Consider the following 16,127-nt stretch of genomic DNA (forward strand, 5'->3'; position numbering starts at 1 on the left):
TGCGTTGGATAATTGTGTCATTTTAACAATATTATTTCTTCTGATCCATGAACAGAGATGTGTTTCCATTTGTTTTTGTTGTCTTCAATTTCTTTCATCAGTGTTTTGCAGTTTTCCTTGTACAGGTCTTTCACCTCTGTGGTTAAATTTACTCCCAGATGTTTTCTTATTTTTGTAGTTAGTGTAAATGACATCAATTTCTTGACATCTCTCTCAGCTATTTCATTATTGGTGAATTGTAAATGCATTCAATTTTCATATGTAGATTTTTTAACCTGCAATTTTACTGAATTTGTTTATCAGTTCTAAGAGTTTTTGGTGGAATCTTTTGATTTATCTAAATATAAGATTTTATCATTTGCATAGGACAATTTGACTTCCTCTTTTCCAATCTGGATGTATTTTATTTCCTTCTCTTGCTTCAATTCTCTGGCTTTGACTTCCAGTACGATTGAATAGGAGTGGTAAAAGTGGGCAACCTAATTGTGTATAGTTCTTAGAGGAAATGCTTTTAGCTTTTCCTTGTCAGTATGGCATTAGGTGTGGATTTGTCATATATGACTTTATTATGTTGAGGTATGTTCCTTTGATTCGTGGTATGTTGAGAATCTTTTTTTTTTTTTTTTTTTTTTTTAATACAGAGTCTTGCTCTGTCGCCCAGGCTGGACTGTAGTGGCGTGACCTCAGCTCGCTGCAACCTCTGCCTCCTGGGTTCACGCCATTCTGCTGCCTCAGCCTCACAGGTAGCTGGGACTACATCTTGAAAAGATGCTGAATTTTATTAAATGCCTTTTCTGTGTTTTTTGAGATGACCATATGGTTTTTGTCTTTCATTCTCTTGGTGTGATGTATCACATGTATTGCGTTAAAACATCCTTGCATCCCTGGGATAAATCCTACTTGATCATGTCATATTATCTTTTTGATGTTCTTTTGGATTCAATTTGCTGGTATTTTATCGAGAATTTTTCATCTATGTTCATCAGGAATATTGGCTGTAGTTGTTGTTGTTGTTGTTGTTGTTGTTGTTGTTGTGTCCTAGTCTGGTTTTGGTATCAGTGTAAACCTGGCCTCATAGAATGAGTTAGGGAGGATTCCCTGTTTTTGTTTCTTTAAACATGACTTGAAGAGAATTGCTATAAGTTTTTCTTTACATGTTTGGTAGAATTTGGCAATAAGACCAACAGATCCTGGGCTTTTCATGGTTGGGAGACTACTTATTATGGATTTGATCTTGTTACTTGTTTTGGGTCAGTTTGGATTTTCTATTTCTTCCTAATTCAATCTTGACAGGTTGTATGTGTCTAGAAATATATCAATTTTTATGGGTTTTCTAGTCTGTTAACATACAGGTGTTAACAACAGTTCCTCATAATCTTTTTTTTTTTTGAGACAGAATCTCGCTGTCTCACCTAGGTTGGAGTACAGTGGCGTGATCTCAGCTCACTGCAACATCTGCCTCCTGGTTTCACGCCATTCTCCTGCCTCAGCCTCCTGAGTAGCTGGGACTACAGGCATATGATGCCATGCCCGGCTAATTTTTTGTGTTTTAGTAGAGACAGGGTTTCACCATGTTGCCCAGGCTGGTTGCGAACTCCTGAGCTCAGGCAATCCACCCACCTCGGCCTCCCAAAGTGCTGGGATTATAGGCGTAAGCCAGTGCGCCCAGCACTTCATAATGATTTTTATTTCTGTGATATCAGTTGTAATGTCTTTTTCATTTTGAATTTTGTTTATTTTTATATTCTCCCTTTTTTCTTGATTAGATTAGTTAGTAGTTTATCAGTTTTATCTTTTTTAAAAATTTACTTTAAGTTCTGGGATATATGTGCAGAACATGCAGGTTTGTTACATAGGTATACATGTGCCATGGTTGTTTGCTGTACCTATCAACCCGTCATCTAGGTTTTAGGCCCTGCATACATTAGGTATTTGTCCTAATGCTCTCCCTCCCCTTGCCCCTGACCCCATAACAGGCCCTTTTGTGTGATGTTCCGCTCCCTGTGTCCATGTGTTCTCATTGTTCAACTCCCACTTATGAGTGAGAACATGCAGTGTTTGGTTTTCTGTTCTGGTGTTAGTTTGCTGAGAATGATGGTTTCCAGCTGAATCCATGTCCCTGAAAAGGACATGAACTCATTCCTCTTTATGGCTGCATAGTATTCCATGGCAGATATGTGCCGCCTTTTCTTTATCCAGTCTATCATTGATGGGCATTTGGGTTGGTTCCAGGTCTTTGCTATTGTAAATAGTGCTGCAATAAACATATGTGTGCATGTGTCTTTATAGTAGAATGATTTCCAATCCTTTGGGTATATACCCAATAATGGGATTGCTGGGTCAAATGGTATTTCTGGTTCTAGATCCTTGAGGAGTTGTCATATTGCCTTCCACAATGGTTGCACTAATTTGCACTCCCACCAACAGTGTAAAAGTGTTACTATTTCTCCACATCCTTGCCAGCATCTGTTGTTTCCTGAATTTTTAATGATCACCATTCTAACTGGCATGCAATGGTATGTCATTGTGGTTTTGATTTGTATTTTTCTAATGACAAGTGATGATGAACTTTTTTCCATATGTTTGTTGGCCATATAAATGTCTTCTTTTGAGAAGTGTCTGTTCATATCCTTTGCCCACTTTTTGATGGGATTTTTGGTCTTTTTTCTGGTAAATTTGTTTAAGTTCCTTGTATATTTTGGATATTAGCCCTTTGTCAGATGGAGAGATGGCAAAATTTTTCTCCCATTCTACAGAATGGGTTGTCTGTTCACTCTGATGATAGTTTCTTTTGCTGTGCAGAAGCTCTTTAGATTAATTAGATCCCATTTGTCAATTTTAGCTTTTGTTTCAATTGCTTTTGGTGTTTTAGTCATGAAGTCTTTATCCATGCCTATGTCCTCAATGGTATTGCCTAAGTTTTCTTCTAGGGTTTTTATGGTTTTGGGTTTTACATTTAAGTCTTAATCCACCTTGAATTATTTTTGTATAAAGTGTAAGGAAGGGGTCCAGTTTCAGTTTTCTTCATATGGCTAGCCAGTTTTCCCAGCACTGTTTATTAAATAGGGAACCCTTTCCCCATTGCTTGTTTTTGTCAGGTTTGTTGAAGATCAGATGGTTGTAGATGTGTGGTTTTATTTCTGAGTTCTCTATTCTGTTCCATTGGTTCATATATCTGTTTTGGTACCAGTACCATGCTGTTTTGTTTACTGTAGGCTTGTAGTATAGTTTGAAGTCAGGTAATGTGATGCCTCCATCTTTATTCTTTTTGCTTAGGATTGTCTTGGCTATATGGGCTCTTTTTTGTTCCACATGAAATTTAAAGTAGTTTTTCTAATTCTATGAAGAAAGTCAATGATAGCTTGATGGAAATAGCATTGAATCTATAAATTACTTTGGGCAGTATGGCCATTTTCATGATATTGATTCTTCCTATCCATGAAGATGAAATGCTTTTCCATTTGTTTGTGTCCTCTCTTATTTCCTTGAGCAGTGATTTATAGTCCTCCTTCAAGAGTTCCTTCATGTCCCTTGTAAGTTGTATTCCTAGGTATTTTATTCTATTTGTAGCAATTGTGAATGGGAATTCACTCATTATTTGGCTCTCTGCTTGTTTATTGTTGGTGTATAGGAATGCTTGTGATTTGTGCACATTGATTTTGTATTCTGAGACTTTGCTGAAGTTGCTCATCAGCTTAAAGGGTTTTGGGGCTGAAACAATGATGTTTTCTAAATACACTATCAGGTCATCTGCAAACAGAGACTATTTGACTTCCTCCCTCTTCCTATATGAATACCCTTTATGTCTTTCTCTTGCCTGATTGCCCTGGCCAGAACTTCCACTACTATATTGAATAGGAGTGGTGAGAGAGGGCATCCTTGTATTGTGCCAGTTTTCAAAGGGAATGCTTCCAGCTTTTGCCCATTCAGTATGATATTGGCTATTGGTTTGTCATTAATAGCTCTTATTATTCAGAGATATGTTCCATCAATATGTAGTTTATTGAGAGTTTTTAGCATGAGTTTTGTTTATCTTTTTAAAAAACCTTTTGCTTTGTTGATTATTTTTATCGCTTTTTTTAGTCTTTGTTTCATTTAGATCTGCTCTGATCTTTAATTTTTTCTACTAATTTTAAGTTTGGTTTGTTCTTGCTATTCAAGTTCCTCGAGGTACATCTTTAGATTTTTTTATGCGAAATCTGTTCACTTTTGGTGTAGCCGTATATTGTTTTAAATATATCTCTTAGCACTACTTTTGCTGTATCCAATAGGTTTTGGCATGTTGTGTTTCAGTTTCATTTTTTTTCAAGAAACCAAATAAATTTTTGATTTCTGTCTTAATTTTTTTATTGACATCATATTTTATTGGCATCATATTTCTTTACTTTTTCATGTTTCTTGTATCCTTACATTGATATCTGCATATCTGGTATAACAGTCACTTGTTCTAATTTTTTGGATTTACTTTCACAGAGGAGGATTTTTTCTTGAGGTTGTATCTGTGGTATTTGTTGTGTAGGGCACTTGGCTTTGATGCTGGGTGTGTGTAGTAGTGTAGTCTCTGTATAATTTATTTGACTGCAATTAGTGTCAATAGTGTCTGTGATTTAATCAGTGGCTTAGGGTGCAGTTATTAGTGGAAGCCATGCTAAAGTTTTTTTGGAGATAAAGATGCCAGTTGGGCTAGTCCTGAGGCCCTCGTGAGTGCATTGGTGGGGTAAGTATGCCTATCCTTAGGCCCCAGGTGGACAGTGCTGGTACCAGTGTTAGCAGATCCAGGCAGGCCAATCCTTGGGCCTATGGGCCGTTTACTTTGGTGTCAGTAGTATCAGCAGGTGACCAGGCTGGTGGGTGGGTTCACAGGCCCCTGGACAGCAGGTCAGCTGTGGGATACAGCAGTAGTGGTGGGATAACTTTCTGGCTTCCAAGCAGTCCACACTGGTGTTGCCAGTGGTTGTGATACACTGGATGGGCCAGAACTCAGGCCTATAGGTTATGCATGCAGGTTGTTGTGGTGGCAAACAGGGTGAGCCCATCCTCACGTCCCTGGGATGAGTGCATGGGTGCTAACGGTGGGTGACAGGACTTGGTGGTCCTCAAGCCCTCAAACACCATGCTCAGACACTGAGGAGGGCTGCAGAGCCAGGCTGGGCAACCTTGACCTTAAGCCCCTAATAGTGCCTATGGACACAGGCTCTGGTGGCCAGGGGTGGGTAATCCCCAGGCCCACAGCAAAGTGCTTGAGTCGAATCAGTAGTGGCTGTTCTGCACCTTGCTGATAGGGAGGGTGGGGGTGCTTTCATTGGCAGTGAATGTAGGTAGGTGGCTGGGGAGCATGCACATTGATCCCAAGTGGTGGCTGCAGGCAGGGAAGCCTGACCTCAGGATATGTGAAAGTGCATGGTAGCCTGTTACTGGGATGGGCAGAGTTACTGCCAGGGGCCTGTGCTTTGGCCCCAGTGGCAGCAGCCAGCAGTGATGACAGCTGGAGGTGGGGGAGTCTGTCCCCAGGCACATGAAAATGCTCGCAGCTTTGCTGCTGGGGGCATCAGTGTTACTGCCAATGGCTTGTATTTCAGCCCTGGCAGTGACAGCCAGCTGTGGTGGTGACTATATGCAGGATATGTCAATGGGGCTCTAGGAATGTGCAGATGAAGGGGCTTTGGGGCCCCAGGGAAGGATGCAGTCTGGTGGAAGCTGGGCTCTCAAAATGATGCCATGTCGTAGGTGCTCGGGATTCAGGGTGTGTGTGAAACCCAACATGAGCTCACTGTCTGGAATAATGCCATTGCACCTGTCTGCAGGTAGATCTCTATGGTAGTCTCAGGGCCTGCAAGGATGGAAAGGCCCTCCCATGACTGGTACAGGAGGAGCCTACTGTGGGAATATGTGTCACTGAGGATCTTTCATTTACTGTTTCCCTGCATGGGAGAGCTCTCCCCAGCTAATCCTAGCCAAGCAGGCTGCCTTGCTTCTCTCTTCTATGTTGCCTTAGTTGTTCCTATCACTTCTCTATTGAGTTCCAGTATTCCCTCATAGTTGATCTATTTAAAATGTAATTATCTACTTAATATCTTGGTTCTTCTCTGTGGAGGAGGAATGCCAGGTGCATCTCATCAGCCATCTTCAAGACCCTCCCTCATTTCTGTTTTTGATTCTTCTGTTTGTTTCTGCTGTTAATTAATTCATAAATTACTTTAAATTTTTATTTATACAACTATTCAATTTTAGAGGTCAAAGATAGACTTCTTCAACAAAATAACAGCAGAAAATCATCCAGCATATCCTTAAACAACTCCCTTGATGACAGATCGATCATTTCTAAAGTTAGATAATTCCTTCTCAGGCCTTTTTTTTTTTTTTTTTTTCCTAGCTGGAGTCTCGCTTTTTCACCCAGTCTTGAGTGCAGTGGTGTGATCTTGGCTCACCACAACTTCTGCCTCCAGTGTTCCACAGATTCTCCTGCCTCAGCCTCCTGCGGAGCTGGGATTACAGGTGTGTGCCACCATATCCAGCTAATTTTTTGTATTTTTAGTAGAGATGAATTTCACCATGTTGGCCAGGCTGGTCTTGAACTCCTGACCTCAAGTGATCTTCCTGCCTCGGCCTCCCAAAGTGTTGGAATTATGGGTGTGAGCCACTGTGCCTGGCCATTTCTAAGCCTGACTCCAAAGGCAAAACCCATAAATGAGAGAGAGAAAGAGGAGAGAGACAGAGAGAGAGAGAGAGAGAGAGAAAGAGAGAGAGAGAAGACATTTTGTTGGTAAAGAAACAAAAAAGCAAATAAAACTATTTAGCCAAAGCATTGCCTGAAAAATTACAAGGAAAAAGCATAAATTGGGGAAATTATACATATGCCTGTATTTTTGCTGATAATCAGAGTCATACTTAATAAGATGCTACGTTTTAATCTACCAAATCGGCAAAGAATAAGAGGACTTTTGATGCTTAATATTAGTAATGAGGTAGAAAAATAAGCATTGTTGTGGAGGCAAGCATAGGTGATCTAATATTTCTCGTTGGCAATTTAGCATTGTGACAAAGTTTAATAATATGCATATTTCTTGATTAAGCAGAAATGAGATTCTTAAAAATTCGTCTTAATCACAGAAATGGATAGAAGCAGGAAAATGCACGTGTAAATTATTTTCTATTTGTGTACTTGTTTTTAATAGTATAACATTAGAAAAAGCTGAGAAGTCCAAAAACATTATTAAATAAACCATTGTAGGTTTATACAAAGGAATACTCTGTAAGCATTATGGTAGATTATATACACACACACATACACACACAAATATATATACTTATTTGCAAGCAATGATGTTCACTGTAGTTTTAAGAAAAAATCCTTATTCTAAGACAATATGTTCAGTATGATTCTTGAAAGGAAATGGATCTATGTTAACACTGTTTGCTTTCTATTAAGGCAGTCCTTAAAGAAATTAGCAAAAAAAAAAAAATGTAAAATGATGTCATTCTTCTCATTATTGTTTTGTCTTGGAAAATATAGATGTGTTTCATAAAATATATTATTTCTATTAATATGTAATATAACATTAATTAGTAGGTATATTTCAATATTATTCTGTTTTAAGTTTTAATATACTCAGTATTACAAGTTATGCTAAAACCACATAATCCAAGGCTCTCTGGAGTTCTCAGTAAACTTTTAGAGTGTCAGTAATCTGGAGACCAAACAGTTTGAGAATGGTTAAGCTGGAAGATGGTTAGAGGCTAAAACGTGAGTGGCTGGCTGTACAAAGCTAAGAAGTTTTGGTCTCATCTTTAAAATTATGGGGAGATACTTAAATATTTTAGATAAGAAAGTGACAAATTAAATTTATTTAATGATTGATTGTGAAATATTAGTTTGCCTGTCTTTTGGAGGCTTTGAGGGGAGGCTTAGTGATAAGGTAGCAAGCTTTTCCAGAAGTTCAAGTTAGAAGCAATGAAGGGTTCAAAGTGTAGCAAAGGACTATTCAGAGTCAAGTTGAAAGAGATCCTGCATCTATGTAGGACTTAGCAACAGACTCTATAGGGCTTCGTGACCAGTATGGTACAATGCATGGGATGAATGAGAGCTATGACTCCAGGATGCCTCATAGGTATCTGGGTTGGATATTCAGGGGCTACTATACTCTCATCTCCCCAGATCTCTCTCTCTCTCTCTCTCTCTCTGTGTGTGTGTGTGTGTGTGTGTGTGTGTGTGTGTGTAGTGGGGTGGGGGCAGGGGACTCTCCAGCTTCTTCCGTGTTCTTTTGCCTCATTGGGAGATGCTTGACAGCTCCTGGAACCACTTTCCTCATGTGGTCAGAGGAAAGTGACCTGGAAAGTACCTGGAAGTTTGCGCTCCTGTATTATTCTGTTCTCGTGCTGCTGATAAGACATACCTAAGACTAGGTCATTTATTTTTTTAAAAAGAGGTTTAATGAACTTACAGTTCCACGTGGCTGGGGAGGCCTCACAATCATGGCAGAAGGTGAAAGTCACATCTTACATGTCAGCAGACGAGAAAGAATTAGAGCCAAGCAAAAAGGGAAACCCGTTATAAAACCATCAGATCTCGTGAGACTTATTCACTACCATGAGAACTATGGGGGCAACTGCCGCCATGATTCAATTATTTCCCACAGGGTCCCTCCCACAACACATGGGGATTATGGGAGCTACAATTCAAGGTGAGATTTGGGTGGGAACACAGCCAAACCATATCAGTTCCCCCTACCTTCCACCCTGAGGTGGTTTTTGCCAGGAATGGTAGGCACAGGAGTATGAAAGCCCAGGGTCCTCTTTCTGGGGTGCCATGAGCCAAGGGAGGTAATGTACATTCCAGAGTTCCTCTGCGTGAGAAAGCTGAGGCTAGAATTTTGCTGAGATCACACTGTTGCTCAGCTTCTTCGTTTTCCCATTCCTCTTTCCCTTCCTCCATCAGAGATTTGTCCTGGGAGCACTTTCTTGCTCTGTCACTGCACATGAATATTCATCTCAGGCTCTGCTGCTGTGGGACTTGACACAGGACTGGAGTTATGCTGACCTTGCATTTCACTTAGATAGATTATACCAGGTATGGAGCAGATTACAGAGAGAGGAGAGTAAGTTCATTTTTGGACATGTTGATTGTAAGTATGTTTTGATCATTTTATGGAAATATCTAGTAAGTAGTTCGACCTGAGTTAGAAATATTGACTTGAAAGCCATCAGGATTTAGGCGCTGGTTGAAGCCAAGAGTATGAATGAGGCTAAATCAGGGGAGTGTACGAAGCATCTAAAACTGAGGACTGGGTCATGTGGACATTTTGACGGTTGCAATGAACATGTTCCTCGTATAAATCCTTTTCACACAAGTAGCAGTTTACATTTTCATATTCAGAAATATCATATTGTTTGACCTTTACAATAACAAAGGAAGGTGGGAGGCTGTGTGTAATTATTGTCATTTTTCAGATGAGAAAATTAAGACTCTGAGAATTTATGTGAAACGCTCTAAGTCACAACAGTGACAGGACTAGCACAAAATCCAGGTCATTTAGTTTCTAGCACAGAGCTTTTCCTGCTACTTTACAACGCTTTTGAACAAAATGCATTTTTTTGGTATGTACTTTTGCAATGTATAGGAAATTGTCTTCTTTCTTGCAGCCTCAGCATTCTTACAGACTCATATTACATCTGCTCCAGCTTTTCTGGTATCCTCATCAATTTATCATTGATCTGTTGCAGGACAACTTTGTTTTCCATAGCCCAGAAAATCACTTCCTTCAGTAAGCCACTGTGAACAAACTGCAGCCCTTGGTGATTTCTTACTTAATAGTGTTGCATGGACTTTACATTACATTCATTCTCACATGTTGATATGCTACTTTGTGTTTCTTTCTTTTCTCATTTTGTATATTTTTGTTTTTATTCTTCTAACTATATTGTAAGACAATCTTTAAAATATCCTCTTTTGTACAAAATGAATAAGTTTCCATTATTTTGGGAAATAAAGAAAATAATCTATAATTCTACATTATAACAACTTTTTTTTGTATATTTTATTTTAGTCATTATTTTTTCCACACACTTTGCTGGCATTCCTGATGTTTTCAATTGTTCACCCAGATTGTTATTTGGTGCATAAATCTGTCTTGCAACTATTTTTTTTTCTTCCTTATTTTATATTACAGTGCACTATATACAATAGGGATGCTGCTGTTGCTTGGGAATTCATTTGATGAGAGAGGGACTTGCAAAAGATGACTCAGATATTTCAGTCAGGTCGAAGATGGTCAGAAAGTAAATGTGCTGTGAGGAGATGACTTTTTGCTAATGGGGAGATTTTGACTTTAGTAGAATAAAATGCTTAAAAGATTTAATTAAGCCAATTGTCATCACTATGTTAGGATGACCTACTGGGTGAGCTTGTGTTTTTACTTTCCTGTCCCTACTGAGACTATTTGGACAGCTGGGTGTGTATCAGACACAGTTTGCACACAATTTGGTTTTATCTGCTTCTTATTCAGCTGTCTAAGCATGATTATGACCTCTTTTCAGAGTATAACATAAAATACTTTCCTGGACTTTGATTAATTCATTTTTAAGTAAAGAGAGTCCTAACAGGTCACATGTTTCATCTCTAGCCAAGAAACTTTACAGTTAAGGTTTCCAAGTTATTCTCTAAGTTTGTCTGGCTAGTATCCTCTCTTGGCATAATAACATCATTGTATATAACTACAGCCCGCCATTAATCTGAATGTATTAGACTTTCAAACATTCATTCCTCCAGACTATAAGCTGGATTTGCACTTTGCTGGCTGACATTTAAGCAGTTTACTTGGATGTAACATATTCCCAGCACAGCATGAAAATGCATTTACTAAGGGCTTTGTGTCTGTGGTTTAGATGAAAATAGAGTAAAGCTTCCTCCCTCTTGAGATGTTTAGATAAGGTTTAATTGATTTTGAAAACACATTAGCATGACCACAATGCTTTAAAACAAATGAACTTTCTTTTTTTTTTTTTAATAAAGCAGGTTGCATTGGGGGTTTGACTTAAAAGCTTTGAAGTAGTGAAATAGCAAAGAGCTTTTATTCCTTTTTTAAACAAGAAAGTACAACACGCCCCCAAAATATTTCTAATTTATGTTTATGCTTCTAAAGTTTGAATAGAAATGAACTTGCTTCTGGAAAAAAGGCTTTTTATCCTGGGGACTTGAAGTTACGAGCTTTTTCACAGGACAGTGTTGGAAACATATGTCCTTGTTGTCAGACTAATGCACCTTTATTGACTTAAAGCTTAGAAGGAAATCAATACATTTTTGGAGACACATAGGAGATTGCAGGCCTTCAATTTATGAATACGATGAATTGAAATGGTCTTTAGACTGTCTGCATTAGCATTGCCACTTACCAATGTGGTATTGAACATATGGCTTCTCTGGAACAAGTAATGCTGCTCCCCTAGACTCTTGATAAAGCACTTGACTTCAAACTGTGTGCTAACCGACTTCTGCTTAAAACCCTACTGAGAGCAGTGCCCTGTAGGTAAAACAGTCTGTGAAACATGGTATCCACTCAGTTCTCCAGGTAATCACCTCTATCTTGAGTTAGAAAGCGCACTAGAAAGTTACATAGTTGTTTTACACTAAGTTATCTTCTGAACAATCACCTTCACAGAATTAAATTTAAATGTTGTATCTTTGGTTGTGTTTGTATCTGGGAGATAATTTTGGTCAAAGACAAACTGTCCATCATTCTGTGTATACAGTGTCATTTGATAAGTCTATTTTGAATTTATAACCACGGGGGAGGTATATGTGCCCATTTTTCTCTCTGGCTCTCTTTCTGGCTTTCTGTATCTATTTCTTTTTCTCTCTTAAAATTGGTTTGCTTTCTTCAAACAAATAACTTGAAATATTCAACATACTCATTTTCTTGCCTCTGAGGAAATGTAGAGCAAAATTGAATAGGCAATCACAATAATTATATCAAACCTCATTCTTAGCATTTTTGCTTTCTTTTGCTCTTCTTATATCTTTGATATGTTATTTTTTCCAGAACTTTGTTATATACATGAATTTTATTTTAAAGTGTCTTAGATCCCTTTTGAGAAGCAGAAAGTAATAAGCAAACTGTTAAGGGTAGGCTAGAAAGAGATGATCAGAGGCCAGAGGATAATGAGTCTATTAACTATAGAAACGTAAAAGGAAAATGGTATTTTTGATTGTCATTTTACTGCCAAGGTGACTGTTTGTGTTTCCAGCCAACAAATGGTCATATATTCACTAGCAATACTTAATAAGTCTGGGGCACACCATATAATATACTTTCCTGTATACACTATTGATTGAGAGAAATAGTGGTCATGAATAATTATATGTGGATTTAAAAAGTCCATATATAGAATTCCATTACAAAAGACTGTGAAAGAATATATAGAACTAAATATTTGGGCCAAAATAAAAACACCATGAATTGCCATATTATTTGCTTCTCTGGTAAATTTTCAGTAATGGCTTTTATATGAACCAACATTTGTTCAAAGGATATAGAAACTTGGAATCCTTGGTCTTCTGAAAAATATTAGAAATGAAGCTAAAGTAAGTTTAATGAAACTAGAGGAAGACATTGTTATTTACTTAAAATATATTTATATACAACCTTTTAAAATTATGTTTATTTCTTATATAAGGTCCTACAAATACTCTTGAAATAATGCAGATACTAAGATATGATAAATTTCAAAATGAGAAACATGGAGTTCTCAGGCTCGAATTGGTTGAAATTGGCTGAAATGTTATTTTCTTGAATTGGCTGAAATTGGCTTGAGATGGCCTTTACTCTCCCATTCCTGTCTTTAGCCTTATACAGACATTGCTTCAAACAAGCACAGCTGATAGCAAGTGATCATGAAGCAATCTTTTCCCCTCTTTCTCTTTCCATTGAAATTACTCTTCAGAGTTATTTCCCTTCCTGGATGAAAAGTGTGGCAGTTTGTGGTCACTTTTATGGAATAGAGTTTTTCTGTCATTGTAACTCATAAGACATGGACTCAGTATTTCAAGGTCCAATCTCATATAATATTCAAAATTTCAATTTTGCTTTAATGTTAAAGCTTCTCTTTTTTCTCTTCTCCCCTATCTTGATGGCTGGTTTCTACTTCTCAAAGATCAGAACAGGGGGAGAGAGAGAAGAGGAAAGGGGCAGGAAAGTTCCATCTGGTGTGGTTGTGATCTAGCTCCTATGCTTTCTAGACTAGAAGGTGATGAAAGCTCACTTTTTTTTCTCGTGGGAGACTTTTACACGGGTTCTTCAGAGACTCCCATCACTGGGGATCCCTCAGTTGAAACTCTCTAGAGGTGACAAATGCATCTCTATTTCTGTTAGTTACTTGATTCTTTCTTAACCCCTTTTCATTAAACAATACCTGATTCCTTCTCTTTTTTTCTCTTCTTTTCTGCAGGATGTACTCACATCCCAACAAACTGAAAATGCTGACCAATCCCAGCACAGCCAACTCGAATTTGCTCCTCTATCAAAGTGCCCAGCACCTCATTTCTTCCTCTTTAGAATTTATAGGTAAGAGTCAGCAGTCCACCAGGACTCCGTAAATACAGGGTACACAGGAGAAGCTCTTGTTGGGGCCACGTTCTCTAGTGAGAGAGGAGACACTATACTGTCTTAAAGCTTTAAGGTAAAACTTTCCATTTGTCTTTTTATTCAGTGAACGGGAAGAACTACTGGAACGGTTGTAGTTACTGAGTCTTCCGGAATCATAGTGTAAGCTAGTGAAGGTTTATACAACTGTGGCTGCAGAACAAGAACATAAATGCTGTCAAACTATGCAATATAACATAAGTGTTCAGGTGAAAAAAATCAAGTGTTAGAGAGAGGGAAGAGAGGTGACAAAATAGATAGGAACTCTAAACTATGTACTGTAAAGCTAGAAATCCAGAGAAAATCTCTAGGTTTGAACAAAAAATAAATATTAAAATATGTGATTTAAAGTTACAAAGGTAACAGAGATATATATTGTAATAGTGATTTAACTCTAGTAGAAGGAATCAAGGAGGGATTTTTAGTGCTGTGTAGTTGAATCCTGTCTTGTTTAGTTAAAGTAGATAATGTTTGAAATGGATACATTTAAAAATATATTAGCATAAGCATATTATTTAGAGTTTTGAACAGAGAATAGGAGTGAGAAGGTGAGTTGAGAGAGGATTGCATTTCATTAGGGTTCTCCCATTTTCCATGTTCTCATCTTTTTTTTTTTTTTTTAAATGTATATATAAATTCCTCTAATCAAATTTAAAATCTTTATTTTTAAAATATGTTTTGAAAATTATATATAAAATACATAGATGAGAATATAAATGGAATTATGTGGAAAATATATAGACAAAAATGTATCATGATTCAATATAAAAAAGTCAAGGAGGTAAATTATTGCTGCAAGATATTAAAATAGTATAAAGTTATGTTATTCAACATGATACAACCACAGGCATCTTCAGAAAGCTCAAAGAAACAGAAAAATACCAAAAGGGCATTTTAATACATATATATAAACTTAATATATGACAGTGAATTACTAAAAAATCTTTGGGGAAGAGAAAGGTTATTTAATAAGTGGGTTTAGGTCATTTTTAAATAAACATGTTGCCTATAACTGTATCCCATTTTAAAATAAATTCCAGATCATTATGAACTTACAAATATTAAGCCATGAAATGCCTAGAAGGAAGCTTTAAGCGTTTGTTTATCTGAGTTATATGTTAGGTAAGACCTTCTATACTTCAACCAAATAGAAGAATTTGCTAAAGAAAGGACAGAGATTCAACAAATTTCAAGAGTTTAAACTGTGTGCATTAATCTAAAAGATGGCAAAGAAAAATAATTACAACAAATATTAAAATGCTTAATATTAATTTATAGAGAAGCAATTAAATTAATTTTTATTTTGTCACACGCAATGCCAGAGTTCCTGCACCAAACATGACAGACATGGTCTTAAAACTCAAAGAGAAAAACCCTGAGACTCCAATAAATAAATGGGCAAAGATCATGCATGCTTACTTCACCAAAGAGATAATACAAATAAATCATAACCATTGGAAATGTATTTGGCTTATTACATGACCAAAGCTTGCAAACAAAAATAAGATTTTAATTATATTAATTAAATATAAAAAGCTGTTTTAAAAGGGAATACACAATGTTGGCAAGTGTCATGAAGTGGATGCTCCAGAGACAGCGGAAAAGTGCAACGTTTTAACCTTTCGAGAAAGTAATTGAGGAAGATGAGTAAAGAGTTTTGAAGATGCTCATATGTTTAGGGCCAGAAATTCGATTTGTGGTGTTTTTGTAAGGTAATTCAGACTAGTGAAAAAAAATCGAGACTTTCTAAATACTCAGCCATGAGGAACTGCCTAGGTAAAGTAAGAAATTGTATATTTGATATAATTGTGGACATGAAATATGATATTCACATTGAGTTGTGAAATATGTGGACAATGCTTATGATAAAATGTTAAAGCAGAACACAAAATGATATCAAGTATGGAAAGCAATATGTAGAAAATGCAAGAAATTATGCAAACATTTTAATAATTTCTCTAGGAGTTGGAATATGATTTTTAAGTAGTTTGAATATTTTTTCTACCTTGTGCTTTCTCCAAAATGAATTTGTGTTATTTTCATATTGAGAACAAAACACAGACAGACACTAAACAGCTAGCTTAAATTCTCAGTTTGTTAGTTGTGGGAACTTGAGCAAGTGACCCCTTTTGTGAGGGGAACATTACAGCTCACCTAGTTTTGTTGGCACTCCACGTAAGTTACAAAAGTGATTTTTGTTTTGCCAACTTCTGGTTACACAGTCCAGGACATCCATCATTTACTTGTCTTCATTTCAGCCACTGAATTACATTAATAGCCCTTAAAAATATTTTTCCCATTTAGGGAAAAATTATGCCGAAGATAAGGGAGCAAGTTGATGTTGTCCATCTGGGTTTGTGCCCATTATCTCCAGACCTGGCATTATTAGCTGAGTTTACAATGTGTACGCTTATTTTCTGGCAGCCTTTAACCTCTCATTGGTCCGTATGTCTCACTTTTTAAAAGAATGTGGCCTTTAGACTTCTAATGTGC

The 16,127-nt window shown here is 37.2% G+C and overlaps 1 long non-coding RNA gene across 2 annotated transcripts in view; it reads left to right on the forward strand.

The window, feature by feature from the left end:
• The window catches only part of LOC140709703 (uncharacterized), a 237,881-nt gene that overhangs the window by 80,677 nt on the left and 141,077 nt on the right, over positions 1-16,127 (forward strand). For both annotated transcript variants that reach the window (XR_012090435.1, XR_012090434.1), the window contains one exon: positions 13,441-13,556. This is a non-coding gene — a long non-coding RNA (uncharacterized lncRNA). The remainder of the gene's footprint in view (positions 1-13,440; positions 13,557-16,127) is intronic.

This window comes from Chlorocebus sabaeus, chromosome 21 (assembly GCF_047675955.1).
Source record: "Chlorocebus sabaeus isolate Y175 chromosome 21, mChlSab1.0.hap1, whole genome shotgun sequence".
Taxonomy (NCBI): Eukaryota; Metazoa; Chordata; class Mammalia; order Primates; family Cercopithecidae; genus Chlorocebus; species Chlorocebus sabaeus.